Source organism: Rhinopithecus roxellana, chromosome 3 (assembly GCF_007565055.1).
Source record: "Rhinopithecus roxellana isolate Shanxi Qingling chromosome 3, ASM756505v1, whole genome shotgun sequence".
Taxonomy (NCBI): Eukaryota; Metazoa; Chordata; class Mammalia; order Primates; family Cercopithecidae; genus Rhinopithecus; species Rhinopithecus roxellana.
In genome coordinates, this window is record NC_044551.1 from 71,436,101 (window position 1) to 71,457,026 (window position 20,926).

At 42.5% G+C, this 20,926-nt stretch overlaps 1 long non-coding RNA gene across 1 annotated transcript; it reads left to right on the forward strand.

Annotated features, from left to right (window-relative positions):
• The first annotated feature begins 2,322 nt into the window (after nt 1-2,322).
• Nucleotides 2,323-5,427, forward strand: LOC115896499. Its single transcript, XR_004056379.1, has 3 exons — nt 2,323-2,422; nt 3,036-3,140; nt 5,313-5,427. It is a non-coding gene; the product is annotated as an uncharacterized LOC115896499 (long non-coding RNA).
• Nucleotides 5,428-20,926: the final 15,499 nt, after the last annotated feature.

Below are 20,926 nucleotides of genomic sequence, written 5' to 3' on the forward strand. Positions count from 1 at the left end.
ATCATTGCCTTTAATCACATTTGTTTTATTGCATTCATAAAGCAATAAAACGTTTCAATCCACACACTATGCAAACAGTTGGCTGCAGCCAGCTATAACTTATGAAGATAAAAACTTGTTCCAGAGCTATTGGATGGGGCCAGTTTGGGCTGCAGAGGACATTACTCCTGTCATTTTCTTTTTGTCTCACCTTCTTCCAAAGTGTTCCTCTCTTGCCTTAGCTTTTTCCAAGTTTGCTTTTGCATCATGCTTCCTGTCCATTTGGATTTTAATTGGGCCTTGCTTTCCCTTTCATTCTCCTTAAATTTGCTTCTGCTTTGCACATCTCAGACTGTGCTGGGGTTACTTGGCTCAGGTCTCTTGCTGCGTATTCACTGTAGATTTGGTGTGGCCCATTAACTGCCATTGTGTCTGCAGAGGGAGGACAGCATGCAGGTTAAGTGTCCTGGTCCGGGCATCAGCCTACATTGGGTTGTTCTGCCCTTTTCCAGTTGTGTAATCACAGGCCAGTCATTTAACATCTCTGAGACCCAATTTCCTTATCTGTAAAGCAGGTATAATAGTAGTATTTAGTGCATAATGAACATTAATGGTAGCTGTCATTTGTATCAACTCTTTGGACTCCAGCTAGGCTTATGGAACATGGATCTTTCCTCTCATATTTGTGTAACTATATAGGTCTTTATTCATTCCCTCTGCTGCCATTTTTTAAACAGGCACATGTGTGTGTATGTGTGTGTATGTGTGTGTGTGTGTGTGTGTGTGTATGTGTGTGTGTGTATGTGTGTGTATGTGTATGTGTGTGTGTGTGTGTGTGTGTGTGTGTGTATGGGGGTATGGGGTGTCCCTGGCAATGCCAAAAAAGCGTGGATTGTATATCTATTCCTGCCTTGAGTATTTGAGCCATAGACCCAGGGGTTTGTGAGGTTTTGGGGCCTATCCATAAGCCCTAAAACCACCCAGGAAGCCTTTGGGATATTTGTGATTGGTTGGTGAGATCCCCTGAGAGTGTGCGGGGCTAACCCAGCTGGGTTAGCAATAGGGGAAACTCAAAGCCGTCGTTTCCCAAGCCCATGGACTTTTCACATGGTCTGCTCTAATGGCACATTTTCCTAGAGAAGCTCGGAAGCCTGACGCTGCAGAGCCCATGTGCATTTCACGTGGAGCTAGGTGACGAGTTGGTCCAAACCACAGGCCTGGGCTCTGGAGACAGGCGAGGGAGGGAAATCTGTGTCTACTGAAGGCAGTAATTCCCTTAAGCTGGCCTTGAGCTTGGGGACGAGGATCAAAATTGGTGCCAGCCAGAGCCAGGTCTCAGCTAAATCTAAATAAGAGACATTAAATACCTGCCTTGGAAAAAATTCTTGAAACTAGGAACTTGAGAGAAGTAATTCCTGGTTTCACCCCGAGTCTGAGGGTAAGGCTGGTCTAGACTGTCACTACTGGTTTACACAGGTGACCTCTGCAGCCCCAACCCACCATGTGCAGAAGCTTCCAGCCTTGCTGCTACTCACTTCAAGCCCTGCTTAACTCTATTGACTTCAATGAATTTGTGAGCCTCTGAATGGGAGCAGTATCTCCTTTTTAGTAAAAAATAAATAAATAAAATAAACAGGTCCTGCTGGCTTAGAGGAATCCCTGTGAGCTTCCAGGAACCAACGTTCCCTGACTTCATTTCATTTTCAGGAGGGAGGCCGAGCCTGTGTGAAATAGAGGTGACTTGTTTGGACACCATCTGGTTTGTGTAAAGTTAGCAGGAGTGGGCCCACTGGGTCAGCAAGGGCTACTGAGAAACTGTCGTGGCCAAGGAGGAAGAAAAACACCACCACTTCTATATTAAAGGGAGAGAAAGTATGGGCTGCAAGTGAGAAATGTAAAGTCAGCATTATTGAATCCCCAAATATTTTTATAGGGGGGTTGAAAGCAAAAAATTTACCAAAAACTCCCCACAGGCCCAAACAAAGCCACAGTGTGTTCCCATTTACCGCCAGCCTGATAATCACACCCTTCGCATCTTTTACAGTTAGGCTGTGAACTCAGTGAGTGCAAGGCACTTCCTATAAACAAAGGCTAGCAGAGATAGCATTACCTTCTTCCTCCTCGTCCCCCATCTGCAGAACAAAGGGGTCAAGCAATGGCTTAACCTTTTGTGTTCATTAACATTTTGGCTGCCTGTTGCAAACTAAGAGCCAGCGATAAACGACAAATGAACTGGTAATTAGAAGTCAGGAAGGGAAGCTTCCAAGCAGGCAATGGGCGGGTCTGTGTCAGACCCAATCATCCCCAAAGCTGGATCTGTAAACTGAAGCTGGGGTTGCTATCGCCTCGGAGACAGCGAAGCTTGACTCTCCATAGAACACAGCACTGCTCTGCCCACTGAGCCCAAAGCAAGGGGGCGATGATTTCTGGAAGATGGTGTTTGGTGTGTAAGATGGTAAACACTTAGAATTCTAACTCAGAGTCAACTGTGACAAAAGAATCTGATGCCGCTCAGGACCCTTGCCTCCTCTCCTGATCTTTGCTGGAGAGCAAACCTTTTCATTTCATTCTCTTTCCTGTTCATTTTATGAACCTTCCTCCTACTCCTCAGAGTTCAGCTCAGTTTTCCCCGGTCTCCCTACTTTTTCATTCTGCAGTGTTCTCACTCACCTCTGAACTTGAAACCCTGAGTGACGTGGCTCTTGCTTGTGATCACCTTAGTGTTTCTGGGGGTCTTGTTTGTTACCTACATTTTACCATAAGGGAAAACCATTTGTTTCCAAATTCCCTGACCTCCTTTTCCACCTCACTTGCCAAGGTTCATGAAGGCAGCTACTTAACTGAATATCTCAGTATATCTGCCTTAGCCTATAAGATATTAAACATTTGAAAAACAGCTGAGTATCTTCTCAACAAAATGTTAGCTTTCTGTATTCTCTCCCTCTCTCAAGGTCAAGCATGGGTTCTGTTGCATCCATTAATTTATCTGCCACTATCCAACCAGCACTTTTCTGTCCACATTATTCTTTGCCTCTTTGATGCATCTTGTCTCATAGGTTCTAGCAGGTGTTGGGATCCTAAGAGGTCTTCTAGTCACCTCTCCAGCAACTCCACAGAAGCTGACCATCTGGCTGCTGCTTTGCTATTTGTGACTCCATAAGGTATAGAATTATGCTGTGATAACTGTTTTCTGTGGGTATACAAATTTTGGGTTTTTAGAAAACTGCATGCCTGGGGTTATCAGTTTATATCACACATAAGGATCACCAGGACAGTCATTAAAATATATAGATTCCCACCATCACTCACAGAAATGTTATTTCCTTGGAGTCAGGCCTAGGAACCTGGATTGGAGGACTGCGTTTTGAAAAAGTTACTCGCAAGCTATTTATGTAGACAGGTCTTAAAACGTTTCTGTGTCATCCATGGTGGTTGACAGAGCTGAGCTTGGGGAAGATGGCTGCCTTAGAAAGACTCATCAGATCATTGATTACAATAAAGTAGGATCCTCCACTAAGCTAGTCGTCTGGGCCAACCTATCTTCTACTGCAGAGTCCCAAACATTCACCTGGAATCCAGACATTAAATGACCTCCACAAAGCACATCAGGAAAATCCCTTAAATTCCAAGCTAATTGACAGAGATTCCAGGGATAGTTAGCAAATACTTTTCTCTTCTCTACTGAGAAATAGCAAGAACAATAGTTTGGCTTTCAGCCTACCCAGCAAATGTCACTCCACCAAGGTTCCCTGTAACTTTTCAGCCTCTTAATACAACATCTAGGAGAATAGAGTTTCTTTAGAATAAAATTCGAAGCATAAAAGAGAAAATTTTATGTTACTTGGAGGCAGACCATTCAGATGTTTTGAGTTAATTTGGCACAGCTGAAAGAATTTTCACACTTGCAAAAATATCAAAGATCGTTTTTGGCCTCCAAAGAGCTGAAATATAGCTCTGTTTTCAAACTCTAATGAATTTGTCATGAACACCATTACTTGTAATTATTGTGTTTCTGGAAGACTAAAAAAATGAAGTTTGATCCAATGTAATAACAGATTTCAGAATTCTGGAATTAAAACAGTGCTAGACATTACCTAGTCCAGTTCTAACTTTTAAAGTTGAGGAAGATAATCCTTTGTCTTATGTTTCTCATTAACAAAGTAATATTGAAAACCACAGTTCCCAAAGGCTACTTTATTCCAGGTATGAGATTTAAGCAAAATACCCATGAAGTAGACATAGGACAACATAATTTAATGTAGCTTTAGCACAGTCAGATATTCTATGAACGCAAGTTGATAGAGAATATAATAGAGCAGAAAGAATGTTAGATTGGGAGACAGAAGGCATGGGGGTCAATGTCCTATCTTGGCCCTGTAGAAATGTCAAGATGTTTGGCATGCCATGACTCAGCTTTAGTGTCTTCTGCAAAATTGAGGTAATAATGTGGGCTGTTTTAAGTACGAAGTCGAGCGATGTATGTGAAAGTACATATTGTCCTAGTCTGTTTTCTGTTGCTACAACAGACTACCTGAGACTGGATAATTTATAAAGAAAAGGGATTTATTTAGCTCATAGCTCTGGAGGCTGGGAAGTTCAAGATTGGGCAGCCATATTGGGTGGCTTCTGGTGAGAGCTTTGTGCTGTATCAAAAACGTGGCAGAGAGCCGGGCGTGGTGGCTCAAGCCTGTAATCCCAGCACTTTGGGAGGCCGAGACGGGCGGATCACAAGGTCAGGAGATCGAGACCATCCTGGCTAACACGGTGAAACCCCGTCTCTACTAAAAACTACAAAAAATCTAGCCGGGCGACGTGGCGGCGCCTGTAGTCCCAGCTACCCGGGAGGCTGAGGCAGGAGAATGGCGTGAACCCGGGAGGCGGAGCTTGCAGTGAGCTGAGATCTGGCCACAGCACTCCAGCCTGGGTGACAGAGCGAGACTCCGTCTCAAAAAAAAAAAAAAAAAAAAAAAAAAAAAAAAAAAAAAAACGTGGCAGAGAAACAGAAAGGGAACTGGGTGTATATGAAAGAAGGGCAAAACACAGGAACCAACCTCACTTTGTAACAACCTACTCTTGAGGGAACTCATCCACCCAATATGAGTTTTGGTGGGGACAAACCATATTCAAACCATAAGAATCATTAACTCTCAAATTCTATTATCTCATTGATGAAACAATATGCATGGAGATTACATTCAGTTGGTCTGCTTAGAGTTAAATCTTTGTATCTCCTTGCTTTAGTTTCTTCTGCCTAGATACCAGTCTGAATCTTTTTTTGATCCTGCTTTTTTTGATGGCTTTTTCATCTTCTTTGTTCTCACCCTGTCCAAAAGAGAACTCCTTGGTCAAGTGATGCCCATCTCCAATCTGGATTCAGAAGAGGAGAGCACAACCCTGCCTCTTCCCATTCTGTCTCCCAGCACCTATATGTTTCTCCAACTAATAGCACTTCCCTGGGTGTTTATCGAACTGTATTGAAGGAAACAGAATAGAATAAAAAATAAATTAGATTGAATTCCTGAAAAGTGAATTTGACTCTTCCCTTCCTGAACTCTGGGCTGCCTTGAGGGAAGACCAGCTAAGAGGGTCTCATCTGAGTTTTACCCATTGCTGAAGTAAACTGGGGGAAAAAATTTCTTTTTTAAAAGAAAACTGAACTCTTCCCAGGTCTGCTGTCTACTTTTCCCAGCAGAAAATGGTTCTCTCTCTTCTAGAAAGAAGTGAATAGGTCTCCCACTTGGGTGATGACACTGATTTACCACATTTTTTTTTTTTTTTTTTTTGCAAACTCTCTTTATGCGCAAACTAAAATCTTTATTATTATTATTTTACTTTGGTAGCTCTGAGGTTTTTCTAACAACCATGATGAGGAGGTTCCTAGAAAAAGAAGACAGCAACTTGGAGTAATTGTTTTTCTGGTTTGCTTTTGTTGTCCAGTCTAGAAACTGTGGCTCTTGTCACATTCCTAGCTGCTAGTCTGGGTCAACTCCCCCCAAAAGGAGGCTCTGATTTAAGCATTACCACAGTACAAACAGAGCTCAGCCAAACCTCCAGTGGCAGGTATAAAACATCGACTATGTCTGAGTCAAAAATGTTGCAAAATGTATAAATGCCACCAAGATGTATCAGCTTTTCCAACTGGACTGGGTTTACCACAACAAGGGTTGGGTATCAGATTGTGATCTCTGCTTTGAGATCTCAAGTTTTGACCTGTGTGGTGAACTCCTCCACCTTTTGCCATACATGAAATATTCTGAAATGTTATAGGATGTCCTACGTGCTGGCAATTCTCATAGCCTCCTTAAGATAAAGTCTTCCCACTGAGCTAGCTGCAGGAGTTTCCCCGCCCCCCCCCCCCCCCCCAGTGGCACCTGTAACACCAGGAAAACAGAACCATTTACTCCTCTGGGAAGGGGGCTGAAGCCAGGGAGCCAAGTGGTCTTGCTCAGTGGATCCCATCCCCATGGAGCCCAACAAACTAAGATCCACTGGCTTGAAATTCTTGCTGCCAGCATAGCGGTCTGAAGTTGACCTGGGACACTCAGGCTTGGTGAGGGTAGGGGCATCCACCATTACAGAGGCTTGAGTAGGCCGTTTTCTCCTCACAGTGTAAACAAAGCTGCTGGGAAGTTCAAACTGGGTGCGGAACCCACCGTAGTGCTGCAAAGCCACTGTAGTCAGACTGCCTCTCTAGATTCCTTCTCTCTGGGCAAGGCATCTCTGAAAGAAAGGCAGCAGCCCCAGTAAGGGGCTTATAGATAAAACTGCCATCTCCCTAGAACAGAGCACCTAAAGGAAGGAGTGACTGTGGGTGCCACTTCAGCAGACTTAAATGTTCCTGCCTGCTGGCTCTGAAGAGAGCAGAGGATCTCCCAGCACAGTGCTCGAGCTCTGCTAAGGGACAGACTGCCTCCTCAAGTAGGCCCCTGAACTCCATGCCACCTGTCTGGGAGACACCTCCCAGCAGGGGTTGACAGACACCTCACACAGGAGAGCTCCAGTTGGCATCTGGCGGGTGCCCCTCTGGGATGAAGCTTCCGGAGGAAGAAGCAGACAGCAATCTTTGCTGTTCTGCAGCCTCTACTGGTGATACCCAAGCAAACAGGGTCTGGAGTGGACGTCCCACAAACCCCAGTAGACCTGCAGCAGAGGGGACTGACTGTTAGAAGGAAAACAACCAGAAAGCAATAGCATCAACATCAACAAAAAGGATGCCCAGATACAGAAACCCCATCTGAAGGTCTCCAACATCAAAGACTAAATATAGATAAATCCACAAAGATGAGGAAAAACCAGCTCAAAAAGGCTGAAAATTCCAAAATCCAGAATGCCTCTTCTCCTCCAAAGGATCACAACTCCTCACCAGCAAGGGAACAAAACTAGATGGAGAATGAGTTTGACGAATTGACAAAAGTAGGCTTCAGAAGGTAGGTAATAAGAAACTCCTCCAAGCTAAAGAAGCATGTTCTAACCCAATGCAAGGAAGCTAAGAACCTTGATAAAAGGTTACAGGAACTGCTAACTAGAATAACCAGTTTAGAGAAGAACATAAATGACCCAATAGAGCTGAAAAACACAGCACAAGAACTTCACGAAGCATACACAAGTAGCAATAGCCAAATCAATCAAGCAGAAGAAAGGATGTCAGAGATTGAAGATCAACTTAATGAAATCAAGTGTGAAGACAAGATTAGAGAAAAAAGAATGCAAAGGAACAAACAAAGCCTCCAAGAAGTATGGGACTATGTGAAAAGACCAAACCTACGTTTGATTGGTGTACCTGAAAGTGATGGGGAGAATGGAACCAAGTTGGAAAACACCCATCAGGATATTATCCAGGAGAAATTCCCCAACATAGCAAGACAGGCCAACATTCAAATTCAGGAAATACAGAGAACACTACAAAGATACTCCTTAAGAAGAGCAACCTCAAGACACATAATCATCAGATTCACCAAGGTTGAAATGAAGGAAAAAATGTTAAGGGCAGCCAGAGAGCAAGGTTGGGTTACTCACAAAGGGAAGCCTATTAGACTAACAGTGGATCTCTCTGCAGAAACCCTACAAGCCAGAAGAGAGTGGGGGCCAATATTCAACATTCTTAAAGAAAAGAATTTTCAACCCAGAATTTCATATCCAGCCAAACTAAGCTTCATAAGTGAAGGAGAAATAAAATCCTTTACAGACAAGTAAATGTGGAAAGATTTTGTCACCACCAGGCCTGCCTTACAAGAGCTCCTGAAGGAAGCACTTAAGAAAAAACCAGTTCCAGCCACTGCAAAAACGTACCAAATGGTAAAGACCATTGTCACTATGAAGAAACTGCATCAACTAATGGGCAAAATAGCCAGCTAGCATCATAATAACAGGATCAAATTCACACATAACAATATTAACCTTAAATGTAAACGGGCTAAATGCCCCAATTAAAAGACACACACTGGCAAATTGAATAAAGAGTTAAGACCCATTAGTATGCTGTATTCAGGAGACCCATCTCACATGCAAAGACATGCATAGGCTCAAAATAAAGGGATGGAGGAATATTTACCAAGCAAATGGAAAGCAAAACAAAGGCAGGGGTTGCAATCCTAGTCTCTGATAAAACAGACTTTAAACCAACACAGATCAAAAAAGGCAAGGAAGGGCATTACATAATGGTAAAGGGATCAATTCAACAAGAAGTGCTAATTATCTTAAATACACATGCATCCAATACAGGAGCACCCAGATTCATAAAGCAAATTCTTAGAGACCTACAAAGAGACTTAGACTCCCACACCATACTAGTGGAAGACTTTAACACCCCACTATCAATATTAGACAGGTCAATGAGACAGAAAATTAACAAGGATATTCAGGACTTAAACTCAGCATGAGACCAAGTGGACCTAATAGACTTTTACAGAACTCTCCAACCCAAATCAACAGAATATACATTCTTCTCAGCACCACATAGCACTTATTCTAAATTTGACCACATTATTGGAAGTAAAACACTCCTCAGCAAATGCAAAAGAATGGAAATCATAAACAGTCTCTCAGGCACAGTGCAATCAAATTAGAACTCAGGGTTAAGAAACTCACTCGGCTGGGTTCAGTGGCTCACGCCTGTAATCCCAGCACTTTGGGAGAGCTGAGGTGGGTGGATCAGGAAGTCAGGAGATCAAGACCATGCTGGCCAACATGGTGAAACTCCATCTCTACTGAAAATACAAAACTTAGCTGAGCATGGTGGTGCATGCCTGTAGTCCCAGCTACTCGGGAGGCTGAGGCAGGAGAATCACTTGAACCCAGGAGGTGGAGTTTACAGTGAGCCAAAATCATGCCACTGCAGTCCAGCCTAGTGACAGAGTGAGACTCTGTAAAACAAACAAACAAAAAACAAACAAACAAACAAAAAAAACAACCTTACTCAAAAACGCACACAACTACGTGAAAACTGAACAACCTGCTCTGAATGACTATTGGGTAAATAACTAAATTAAGGCAGAAATAAATAAGTTCTTTGAAGAATAAAGACACAATGTACCAGAATCTCTGGGACACAGCTAAAGCAGTGTTTAGAGAGAAATTTATAGCACTAAATGCCCACACGAGAAAGCAGAAAAGATCTAAAATTAACACCCTAACATCACAATTAAAAGAACTAGAGAAGCAAGAGCAAACAAATTCAAAAGCTAACAGAAGACAAGAAATAACCTAGATCAGAGCAGAACTGGAGGAGGGAGAGACATGAGAAACCCTTCAAAAAATCAGTGACTCCAGGGGCTGGTTTTTTGAAGAGATTAACAAAACAGATAGACTGCTAGCCAGACTAACAAAGAAGAAAAGAGAGAAGAATCAAATAGACTCTATAAAAAGTGATAAAGGGGATGTCGCCACGGATCCCACAGAAACACAAACTACCATCAGAGAAAGCTACAAACACCTCTATGCAAATAAACTAGAAAATCTAGAAGAAATGGATAAATTCCTGGACACATACATTCTCTCAAGACTAAACAAGGAAGAAGTCAAATCCCTGAATAGATCAATAACAAGTTCTGAAATTGAGGCAGTAATTAAGAGCCTAACAACCAAAAAAAAAAAAAAAAAAAGCCCAGGACCATACGGATTCACAGCCAAATTCTACCAGAGGTACAAAAATGAGCTGGTATCATTCCTTCTGAAACTATTCCAAACAACAGAAAAAAAGGGACTCTTCCCTAACTCATTTTGTGAGGCCACCATCATCCTGATAGCAAAACCTGACAGAGACACAACAACAACAACAAAATAATAAAATTTCAGGCTAATATCCCTGATGAACATCAATGCAAAAATCCTCAATAAAATACTGGCAAACTGAATCTAGCAGCACATTGAAAAGCTTTTCTGCCATGATCAAGTCAGCTTCATCCCTGGGATGCAAGGCTGGTTCAACATACACAAATCAATAAATGTAATCCATCACATAAACAGAACCAATGACAAAAACCACATGATTATCTCAATAGATGCAGAAAAGGCCTTTGACAAAACTAAACACCACTTGATGCTAAAAACACTAAATAAACTAGGTATTGATGGAACATATCTCAAAATAACAAGAGCTCTTTATGACAAACTGACAGCCAATATCATACTGAATGGGCAAAAGCTGGAAGCATTCCCTTTGAAAACCGGCACAAGACAAGAATGCCCTCTCTCACCACTCCTTTTCAACATAGTATTGGAAGTTCTGGCCGGGGCAATAAGTCAAGAGAAAGAAGTAAAGGGTATTCAAATAGGAAGAGAGGAAGTCAAATTGTTTATGTTTGAAGATGACATGATTGTGTATTTAGAAAACCCCATTGTGGCAGCCGCAAACCTAAGCTGATAAGCAACTTCAGCAAAGTCTCAGAATACAAAATCAATATGCAAAAAATCACAAGCATTCCTATACACCAATAATAGACAAAGAGCCAAGTCGTGAGTGAACTCCCATTCACAATTGCTACAAAGAGAATAAAATACCTAGGAATACAACTTACAAGGAATGTGAAGGACCTGTTAAAGGAGAACTGCAAACCACTGCTCAAGGAAATAAGAGAGGACACAAACAAATGGAAGAACATTCCATGCTCATGGATAGGAAAAATCAATATCATGAAAATGGCCATACTGCCCAAAGTAATGTATAGATTCAGTGCTATTCCCAGCGAGCTACCATTGACTTTTTTCACAGAATTAGAAAAAACTAGTTTAAATTTCATATGGAACCAAAAAAGACCCCATATAGCCAAGACAATCCTAAGCAAAAAGAACAAAGCTGGAGGCATCACGTTACCTGACTTCAAACTATACTACAAGGCTACAGTAACCAAAACAGCACACTACTGGTACCAAAACAGAAGAATCAGAAATAATACCATGCATCTACAACCATCTGATTTTTCACAAACCTGACAAAAACAACCAATGGGAAAAGGATTCCCTAATTAATAAATTGTGTTGGGAAAACTGGCTAGCCATATGCAGAAAACTGAAACTGGACCCCTTCCTTACACCTTATGCAAAAACTATCTCAAGATGGACTAAAGACTTAAAAGTAAGACCTAAAACCATAAAAACCCTAGAAGAAAACCTAGGCAATACCATTCAGGACATAGGCATGGGCAAAGACTTCATGACTAAAACACCAAAAGCAATAGCGTCAAAAGCCAAAATTGACAAATGGGATCTAATTGAACTAAAGAACTTCTGCACAGCAAAAGAAACTATCATCAGAGTGAACAGGCAATCTATAGAATGGGAGAAAATTTTTGCAATCTAGCCATCTGACAAAGGGCTAATATCCAGAATCTACAAGGAACTTAAACAAATTTACAAGAACAAAACAAACAAGGTCTTCAAAAAGTGGGCAAAGGATATGAACAGACACTTCTCAAAAGAAGACATTTATGCGGTCGATAACCATATGAAAAAAAGCTCATCATCACTGGTCACTGGAGAAATGCCAATCAAATCCACAATGAGGTACCATCTCAAGCCAGCTAGAATGGCAATCATTAAAAAGTCGGGAAACAACAGATGTTGGTGAGGATGTGGAGAAATAGGAATGCTTTTACACTGTTGGTGGGAGTGTAAATTAGTTCAACCATTGTGAAAGACAATGTGGCGATTCCTTAAGGATCTAGAACCAGAAATACCATTTGACCCAGCAATCCCATTACTGGGTATATAGCCAGAGGATTATAAATCATTCTACTATAAAGACACATGCACACGTATGTTTATTGCAGCACTATTCACAGTAGCAAAGACTTGGAGCCAATCCAAATGCCCATCAATGACAGACCGGATGAAGAAAATGTGGCACATATAAACCATGGAATACTATGCAGCCATAAAAAAAGGATGAGTTAATGTCCTTTGCAGGGACATGGATGAAGCTGGAAACCATCATTCTCAGCAAACTATCACAGGAACAGAAAACCAAACACCGTATGTTCTCACTCATAAGTGGGAGTTGAACAATGAGAACATATGGGCACAGGGAGGGGAACATCACACACTGGGTCCTGTCAGGGGTTATAGCATTAGGAGAAATATCTATCGTAGATGACAGGTTGATGGGTGCAGCAAACCACCATGGCACATGTATACCTATGTAACAAACCTGCATATTTTGCATATTTATCCCAGAACTTAAAGTATACACACACACACACACACACACACACATACACACATATATAAAAAGACAAAGTCTTCCTTCTTTTCCTAAGGTGCAGCCTCAACATTTTCACCTAATTTCCCTCCTTCTCCACCCAAGAGAGCCAGGCCCCTTTAGGAATGAAAGACTAAGCCACTATCTGAAAACACATTAGCACATATTCTTATTTTACTCAAGAGACATTCAGGAGTCACTAAAAGACAGGGGAATGACACCTGAAGAGGATATTTTGGGCTGTTCTGTGCAGTGACTGGGCCCATATTCATCTTCATAATCCAGTAGATATTTGTACTAAATACTGTTTATAAAATACTTTTCACAGGCATGATCTCATTTGAACATCACCTGCTGTGAGGTAAGGACATTGCTGTCCTCATGTTAGAGATGAGGAAATTGAGGCTCCAGGTTGTGTCTTCAGATCCAGTGCTCTTTGCCTCCCCCCACCACCCCAATCCTCCAGCAATTATGGTAGAGTTCTACTGGAGCAGGCAGCTGATCAACGTGTGTGGTCAGTTGATCACCTCTCAGCAATGCTGGGAAGGAAGGACACAAACCTGAGCCCTGTGTGTCAGGCAGCGGCCAGATATTTCCTGTACATTTTCTCCCCAAATTTCCCCAACTTAAACTCCCTGGGTTCAAATCACAGCTTCAGCACTTGTTAGTGGTGTGGCCTTTTAGGCCAGTTTAACACTCCATCTGTGCCTCGGTTTCCTCAGGTATAAAATGAGAATAATGCTATGTCTTCTTCGTAGTGTGAGGACGTATAAATGAGCTAACCCACTAAAACATGTAACCCTGAGCTATAAAAACCCTTGCATATGAACTATTATTATCATTGTTATTTCCCCTTGTTTTATACATAGGGAAGAATGCTCATAAAGATTAAGTGGGAACACTCCTGAGATTGGAACCTAAGTTGGATTCCAAAGACCTTACTTTTTTGCTGCCTTCAGGGACCTTTCCACTTTTTTACTCTCTGCTCTTTTTCTTCCTCCTTAACCCTTCTTGGTACAGAAGGGTTAATACCCTTAATTGTCCTTAAGCAGTGTTTCTGATCCGAGGCTGCCTGCATTAGAATGATCTGAAACCTACTCCCTATGGACCAAATCAGAATTTCTGGAGCTGAGACCAAGGAATCTGCATTTTCATAAGTAACACAAGTGATTCTCTTACACCCAGATAGAGGTCAAGAGGCACTGACTCAGACTGTCCACTGGACCAGCTGTCCTTGCCTGGGCCTGCCCGGCCTTCCCACCTCCCCTTTCGCCCAAGAAGTGCCCCAAAGTTTTCTTGCTGCAATCCCTCCCTCCCATGCACATCCCCTATCTGCTATTTCATGATTAGGAATACAAGGCCGATGTCAGCTCACTGTGGGGCTCCTTGTCTTTCCAATCTATTGTGAATAATGGCTTATTAAAGTAATGGCTTATTTTGCCTCAGCATCAGGCCAGCTCAAGTCAGAGCAGGGAAAGGGTGGGGGCAATAGGGGAGGAGAGGCAGTGGATTGGGCAACATACATTCCATGCACAAAACCCACCATGTACAAAGGTGCAACAGTTATTCACCTAGAAACTTGCAAACTGCAGCAGGGTCAAGCCTACAAAAATGAGATAACACGGAGCAGAGCAGGTAAGCACAAAAGAACAGAAACTAAGTCAGTATTTTTATTAGAGCTTTATCTTATCTCTCATGCACAGCAGATTCCTTCCAGAGAGGAGACTCATATCAGTTACCATTTGCTTTCACTTAATCCAGCTTTGCAAATAATAGTCAGCCACTCTCACCTCTAATTCATGAGTCCACCAAAAAACTTTTGCTCGATGCCCTTTGAGGTTGCTATGACTGAATCTCAGAATGTGACCCAAGAGAAACTCCATTTCTGGCTTTCTTACCATGATTTTTTTGTGGCCTAAATTTCTTCTTCTATTGGACTTAATCTCTGGTTATGTAAACAGCTGGAGATATCCTAATTCCTGAGGGGATATCAAAGAGCTGTAATGAGTGCGGAAAGGAGTTGAGGGGGTGGGGAAAAATAGAAGAAAAATAAGCATTAATTATTAAATGCGTAGGAGATTTTAAAAATCACATACCATTTGGCACTTTTGCTCTCCACAGTGCTCTATTCCCATTAAATGGAAGGAGAGCCCGGCCTCTCACCGTGGCAAATTTGCTTAATTGTGTTTTCTCTCTCCTAAAGTGGGAAGGGCTTAAAAACTTGCTTCCTATGGTGGTCACCTTTGCTCTGAATGAGAATGCATTTGCCCTCTCTAGAACATCGATGCCATCTCGTACTTTACAAACTGGATTTGGAACCACTTAACAAAGGCAATATGCAAACACATGTGAATAAGATGAAATCAGCTAAGGAGTCCAGAATCCTGGGTATGATTTTATAATAGAACACATACACCACTCTTGGCTTTATTTTGCTTGCTGGTGGAGAAGTTCAGGGACTGGATGTCAAAGGAGAAATAGGGTGGTAAAAATATAGAAGTTCATGAAGTGCCTCGCCCTCCACAAGAGGGTGGGTCTGGATTTACCCACCATACCTTCCATATCATTGAATTTCGGGAGTAGAGTTGATGTTACCATTACAGCTCGTTGTCACTCAATGATTCAGGTAATGGGTGTTCTGATCGGAGACTTGGAAATCCAGTCACTACAATCATAGGTGCTGCCTTCTTGCCACTCACATCCCGAGTGAGTCATGCCCCACACCCTCTCCTAGAAGCTGAGGATTCACCCAATGTCACAGGCCAAATCATCCTCAGATACCATATAATCAAACTTCCTAATTTTACAGATGGGCAAACTGAGAGCCAGTGGTCCAGTGTCACGGTAATACAGGGAGTTGGTGGCTACACAGAAATAAGGATTTGGGTCCTTTGAATTTTGGTCCAGGAACTACCATTTTGTTCTTTAAGAGTTTTTAAAGGACACAGAAGCACATTTACTAAAGTCTTTATAATCTGTGTGTGTGTGTGTGTCTGTGTGTGTGTCTGTGTGTCTGACAGTCTCGCTCTGTCACCCAGGCTGGAGTGCAATGGCACGATCTCAGCTCACTGCAACCTCTGCCTCCTGTGTTCAAGCAATTCACATGCCTCAGCCTCCTGAGTAGGTGGGATTACAGGCGCCCACCACCACGCCTGGCTAATTTTTATATTTTTAGTAGAGACAGGGTTTCACTATGTTGGTCAATCTGGTCTCGAACTCCTGACCTCAAGTAATCCACCCGCTTCGGCCTCCCAAAGAGCTGGGATTATAGGCATAAGCCACCATGCCGGACCAAAGTCTTTATAAAAAATCTTAAAAGGAGAGAGAAGAAAGAGATAAGCGTAAGAAGGAAGGCATAGCTAATTAATTGGAGGGGGATGGTCTAAGCTCAAGCTTTGAAATGAAACACCTGGATCGACCACTTAGTTGATGTGTGAACTTGGAAATTCACCTAAAGTTACTGAGCCTTAGCCCCCATCTTTTTATTTTTTTTTGAGATGGAGTCTCGCTCTGTTGCCTGGGCTGGAGTGCAGTGGCACGATCTCGGCTCACTGCCACCTCCACCTCCCAGGAGAATGGGCACGCCATTCTCCTGCCTCGGCCCCTCTAGTAGCTGGGACTACAGGCGCATGCCACCATGCCCGGTTAATTTTTTTTTTTTTTGTATTTTTAGTAGAGATGGGGTTTCACCGCGTTAGTCAGAATGGTCTGGATCTCCTGACCTCATGATCTGCCTGCCTCTGTCTCCCAAAGTGCTGGGATTACAGGTGTGAGCCACCGCGCCTGGCCAGCCCTCATCTTTTAAATTGAGATGGTAGTAGTGCCTACTTTGTGGGGTTGTGTAAGGATTAAATAAGATAATGCACAGATCCTGGCACTGAGAAAATGCTTAATAAAGATTGGCTATTATTATAACTCCAGTGCAGACACCCAAGGACTTGGATAGACTGCCAAGAAATCAGTCCTGGAGGGGCCTGTCCTTCAGCCAAACTTCCTCCCTGCCAGATCCTCTCTTCCAGCCTGGGCTGCTATGCTGCCCAAGTCCTCCACTCTACCCCTCCAAATAAGTGGCAATCATGACATTTTTATTATCCAGCTTCATACACAGATCTTTCCAGCAGAGTAACAGGGTACTGACTAAAAATAAAGATGCAAAAGGACCAGGAATAAAGGGAACTGGTAAGGAAATACGAATAGAAAAAGGAAGGAGAGCTATGAAGAGATTCCTTCCATCTTTGATCACAATGCTGGATCATGTAGTAAAGCCTTTATAAGTATAGGGAATGTGAAGTACAATTAGCAGTATACCATTCCTCCACGGAATTTACACTGCTAGCAAAATGAATGCTCATCACTTTTCCCCTACCCTGCCTAAATCATTAAATACTGTGGATTACTGTGCAAGTTTCCCCACCCCCTAAAACCATGAAAACCTTGTCCTATAAAAAGCTGGTTTCAGTGGCATTCTAGTCACTGACTCTCTGCTTGGTACTGTACGAAGATAATGTTTATCAGGATGACTGATTCAACAATGGTCGAATAACATTCAATACAGTTTCAGTGAGAAATACATGTGATCACATTCTGAGTCTGAAAGTCCACACTACATCTTTAGCACATGTTACCCAGAACATCTTATTTTCTGGCTATATCAGAAAAGATAACTTGCTGTCTCTTCACTCAGATCTGCAGTTTTCCTTTTAACTCTCCATTTGTCTTCTTGTGAAATATGGGCCTGAAAGGACAGCAAGGTCACATTTTCCTAAGACAGTATCTGTTTTGCAGAGTGTATGTCTGATGCTGGCACCACCCAGCAGCTGGAGACCTAGGTGTCAGGGGTCTGAAGTTCTGACGTTGCATTTTAAACCCCAAAGCTCAGTGGGTCTTCATCTTAGTTGCAGAGAACTCATTATCTTCATTTTTTTTTTCTGGATGCGATAGTTGCCCCCTGCCAGACATGAGAACAAACAGAACGTGTTCTGTCTTTTCCAAGATTGCTTCATCAGCATGTATTTTCCACTTAAAGCTTTTCAGTATTTGACTTATACATTTATGAACACCCCCCAATGGACTGTTCGGGTTTGGTTTAATCCCCAAGAAAACTGGCATTAAAATAGATCTTTTCCCAGCAATAATAATCTAATTTATGATAAATTATTCTATTCTCAGTACCTTTGAGACACATGAGAGCTTTTATGTAATAAAAAAGCCATTTATTTCTGAATATTTTAATGCATGTTTCCATATTTTTCTCATTTTTAACGCAAGGGGCCATTGACAGTATTGTAAGAGAATGTCTTTTAAAGCAACTTTATGGCAAACGTTCCAGTGAAATGGATGGCAGCGTGCATCATTGCAGAGCTGTACTGCTGAAAGGAGCAGGGCAGAGATGTTCTAATTCACATTTATGTGCATAAAAGGGTAACCTCTACAGAGAGAGACAATGGTATTGGGTAAATTGACAAGATATAGTAGACTTGGCTTCAATTTGAGGCTCCATCCTTTGATTTGCTGTACATACTTAGTTATTGCTGTGTCTCCTATGGCATGTCTGAAATATAGAAGGAACACATGCTGGAGAAGGCTAGGACAACTATTGGGGAAAGAAAGTAAGTCAGAGCCTTAGGTGTTAACTGGAAAGAGAGGCTGTTTTAAAAGGACAGAGAATCAAGGAGCAAATAGAACATCTTTGGACAGAAATTAGACTACATACATATATACGTGTGTGTGTGTGTGTGTGTGTGTGTATTCACTGCAGCCTCGACCTCCCAGGCTCTAGTAATCCTTCTGCCTCTTCCTCCCAAGTAGCTGGGACTACAAGTGCGCTCCACCACGAGGGGCTAATTTTTAAAATTTTTTCTTGTAGAGACAGGGTCTCACTATGTTGTCCAGGCTGATCAGGAACTCCTGGGCTCAAACAATCCTCCCACACTGGCCTCTCAAAGTGCTGGGACTACAGGCGTGAGCCACTGGGCCCAGCCTATTTTGATTTTTCAAGCTTTCATTTCTAGAGCTGTTCATTTGGATGGGTGTCCACCATCTAAAAAGCTACTAGGATAGTGGTTATTGACTGAGAAGGTAGAAGCAGGTTGTGGAAGTGGGAACGGTGTCTGAATCAAAATACACACATCCTTGGTTCTGTGATTTTAAAGCCATCTTGAGAAATCTCAGAAATGTAATTCTGATACTCTCCCTGATCAAGAGCCACTGCAGTAGTATGAGTATGAGATTTAACCTCAATCATATGTGCTTACAAGAGATACGAAAATGCGTATTTGACATGAACAGAAACACACTTCTGAGATAAGAAGCCTACTCTTCACAAATGTCTTACTGATGCTTTTTGATAAAATACTCTGTGCTTTTTTTTTTTTTTTTTTTTTTTTGAGATAGGGTCTCACTCTGTTGCCCAGGCTGGAGAGCAGTGGCACAATCATGGCTCACTGCAGCCTCAACTTCCCTGGGCTCAGGTGATCCTCCCACCTCAGCCTCCCAAGTAGCTGGGACTATAGGCACACACCACCACACCCAAATAATATTTGTATTTTTTGTAGAGACAGGGTCTCGCCATATTGCTTGGGCTGGTCTCAAACTCCTGGGCTCAAGTGATCCACCTGCCTTGGCCTCCCAAAGTCCTAGGATTATAGGCATGAGCTACTGCACCCAGCCACTCTGTGGTTTTAATGGACATTGATAACACCTCTCTGTAAGACAAAATCGTGATCCAAAGTCAGATACTGAATACCCCCATAAAAGGGCTGGGTAAAGAGTCTGTAGAGCAGGGATCTCGTTTTAGTTCTGGACAGATGAGCTATTCTGGCCTTGAGGATGTTGCCTAAACCACTCTAAATATAGTGTCTAGGTCTCTCAGCTCCCTCTCAAGCAGTTGAAAAAGGGTGAACAAAAATATTGAGAGAAGAGGGAAAGGATAAGTTAGTATCAGGATGATGTAGGGAGAATAAAAGCTAGAAGGAAGGAGTAACTCTGGCATTGACCCCTGCTCAGGGCCAGGCACTGTGTTATGTACTTACACGTTAGAATGGAGACCTCTAACAGGGAATAAAATGGAGACAAGGGAAAGAAGACTTGGAGAAAAGCCAGAATTAAAAGGGAATCCATTTTACACTTTCTAACTTCAAGATTTCAAAAACTAAAATCTGAACGGGTATTTTATGACTAGTGAAAGCTAATACTCACTGTGCCCTTAACTGTACTGTGTTTTACATTCATCAGCTCACTGGATCCTATGAAAAGCCCTATTAGGCAGGCATTATTATTATACTGTGGGGCTGACGTAGAAACCAAGCCTTGGAGAGTTTAGATAACCTGCTAAATGTTCACTCCTGTTGGGTGATGGTGCTGGGGTTTGAAGCTGAGGACTTCAGGTATGTTGTGTGGACTCTCTTCTGCTAGTAGCTGAGGGCTACCGGTGTGGACTCTGCTGCTGGGCAGCTCAAAACGCTCCAAGGATTCTGATCTTAGAAAGTCTCTTAGGGGTTTGGGGAGAAGACAAGAGGTTGGGCTGGCTCCCAACCAAAAGCCTTGGAGACACTTTCAGGATAGTCTGGGAGCTGGCACCACAAAGAAGGTAGATGAAAACAGATAGCTGGGGGCTGGGGATCCACAGCCGGGTGATCGGGGAAGAAATCCTGCTACAATATAGCTACTAGGAGCATGGCCTTGGGAGGTCAACTTCCTGGGTTTGAATCTCACCTTAACCACTTCCTGATTGTGAATTCATGGACACAGTTTCTCCACCTATGAAATGGGCTAATACAAGTAGCTGCCTCAAAGCATTGTGAGAATTAAATGAGATATATAGAAAGTGCTTAGTAAGTATCCATAGTGAGCCCAGCAATAAATATTTGCTGTTATTTCAGTAAAGGAGTTTTCGGATGAAGCTCTGAAGTCTTTCTGTTACCCTCATTGCTGCCTGCTTCCTACAAATGTGGTGAATTGGCATGTTTGGAGTGTGTGAAATGTGGACATGCTCATGAGCAAGCCAGCTTTGCCCTATGGGAAAAGGAATACATGTCAAAGGAATAATACTATGACTTGTGACTTCTTCCTCCGGACATGAGAGGGTGTTGAGATAATTCACAGCTACTAAGCATCTCCTGGATGCTTGTCAACACAAAATGTTGGGGTCAGCTGGACCTCCCTTTGCCCATGGTGAAGAAAGAGCACCTTTCTCAAGAAGAGGACTCTCCCCCAGGATACCACCCTGTCGGCATGGCATGAATGGTCTGGCAT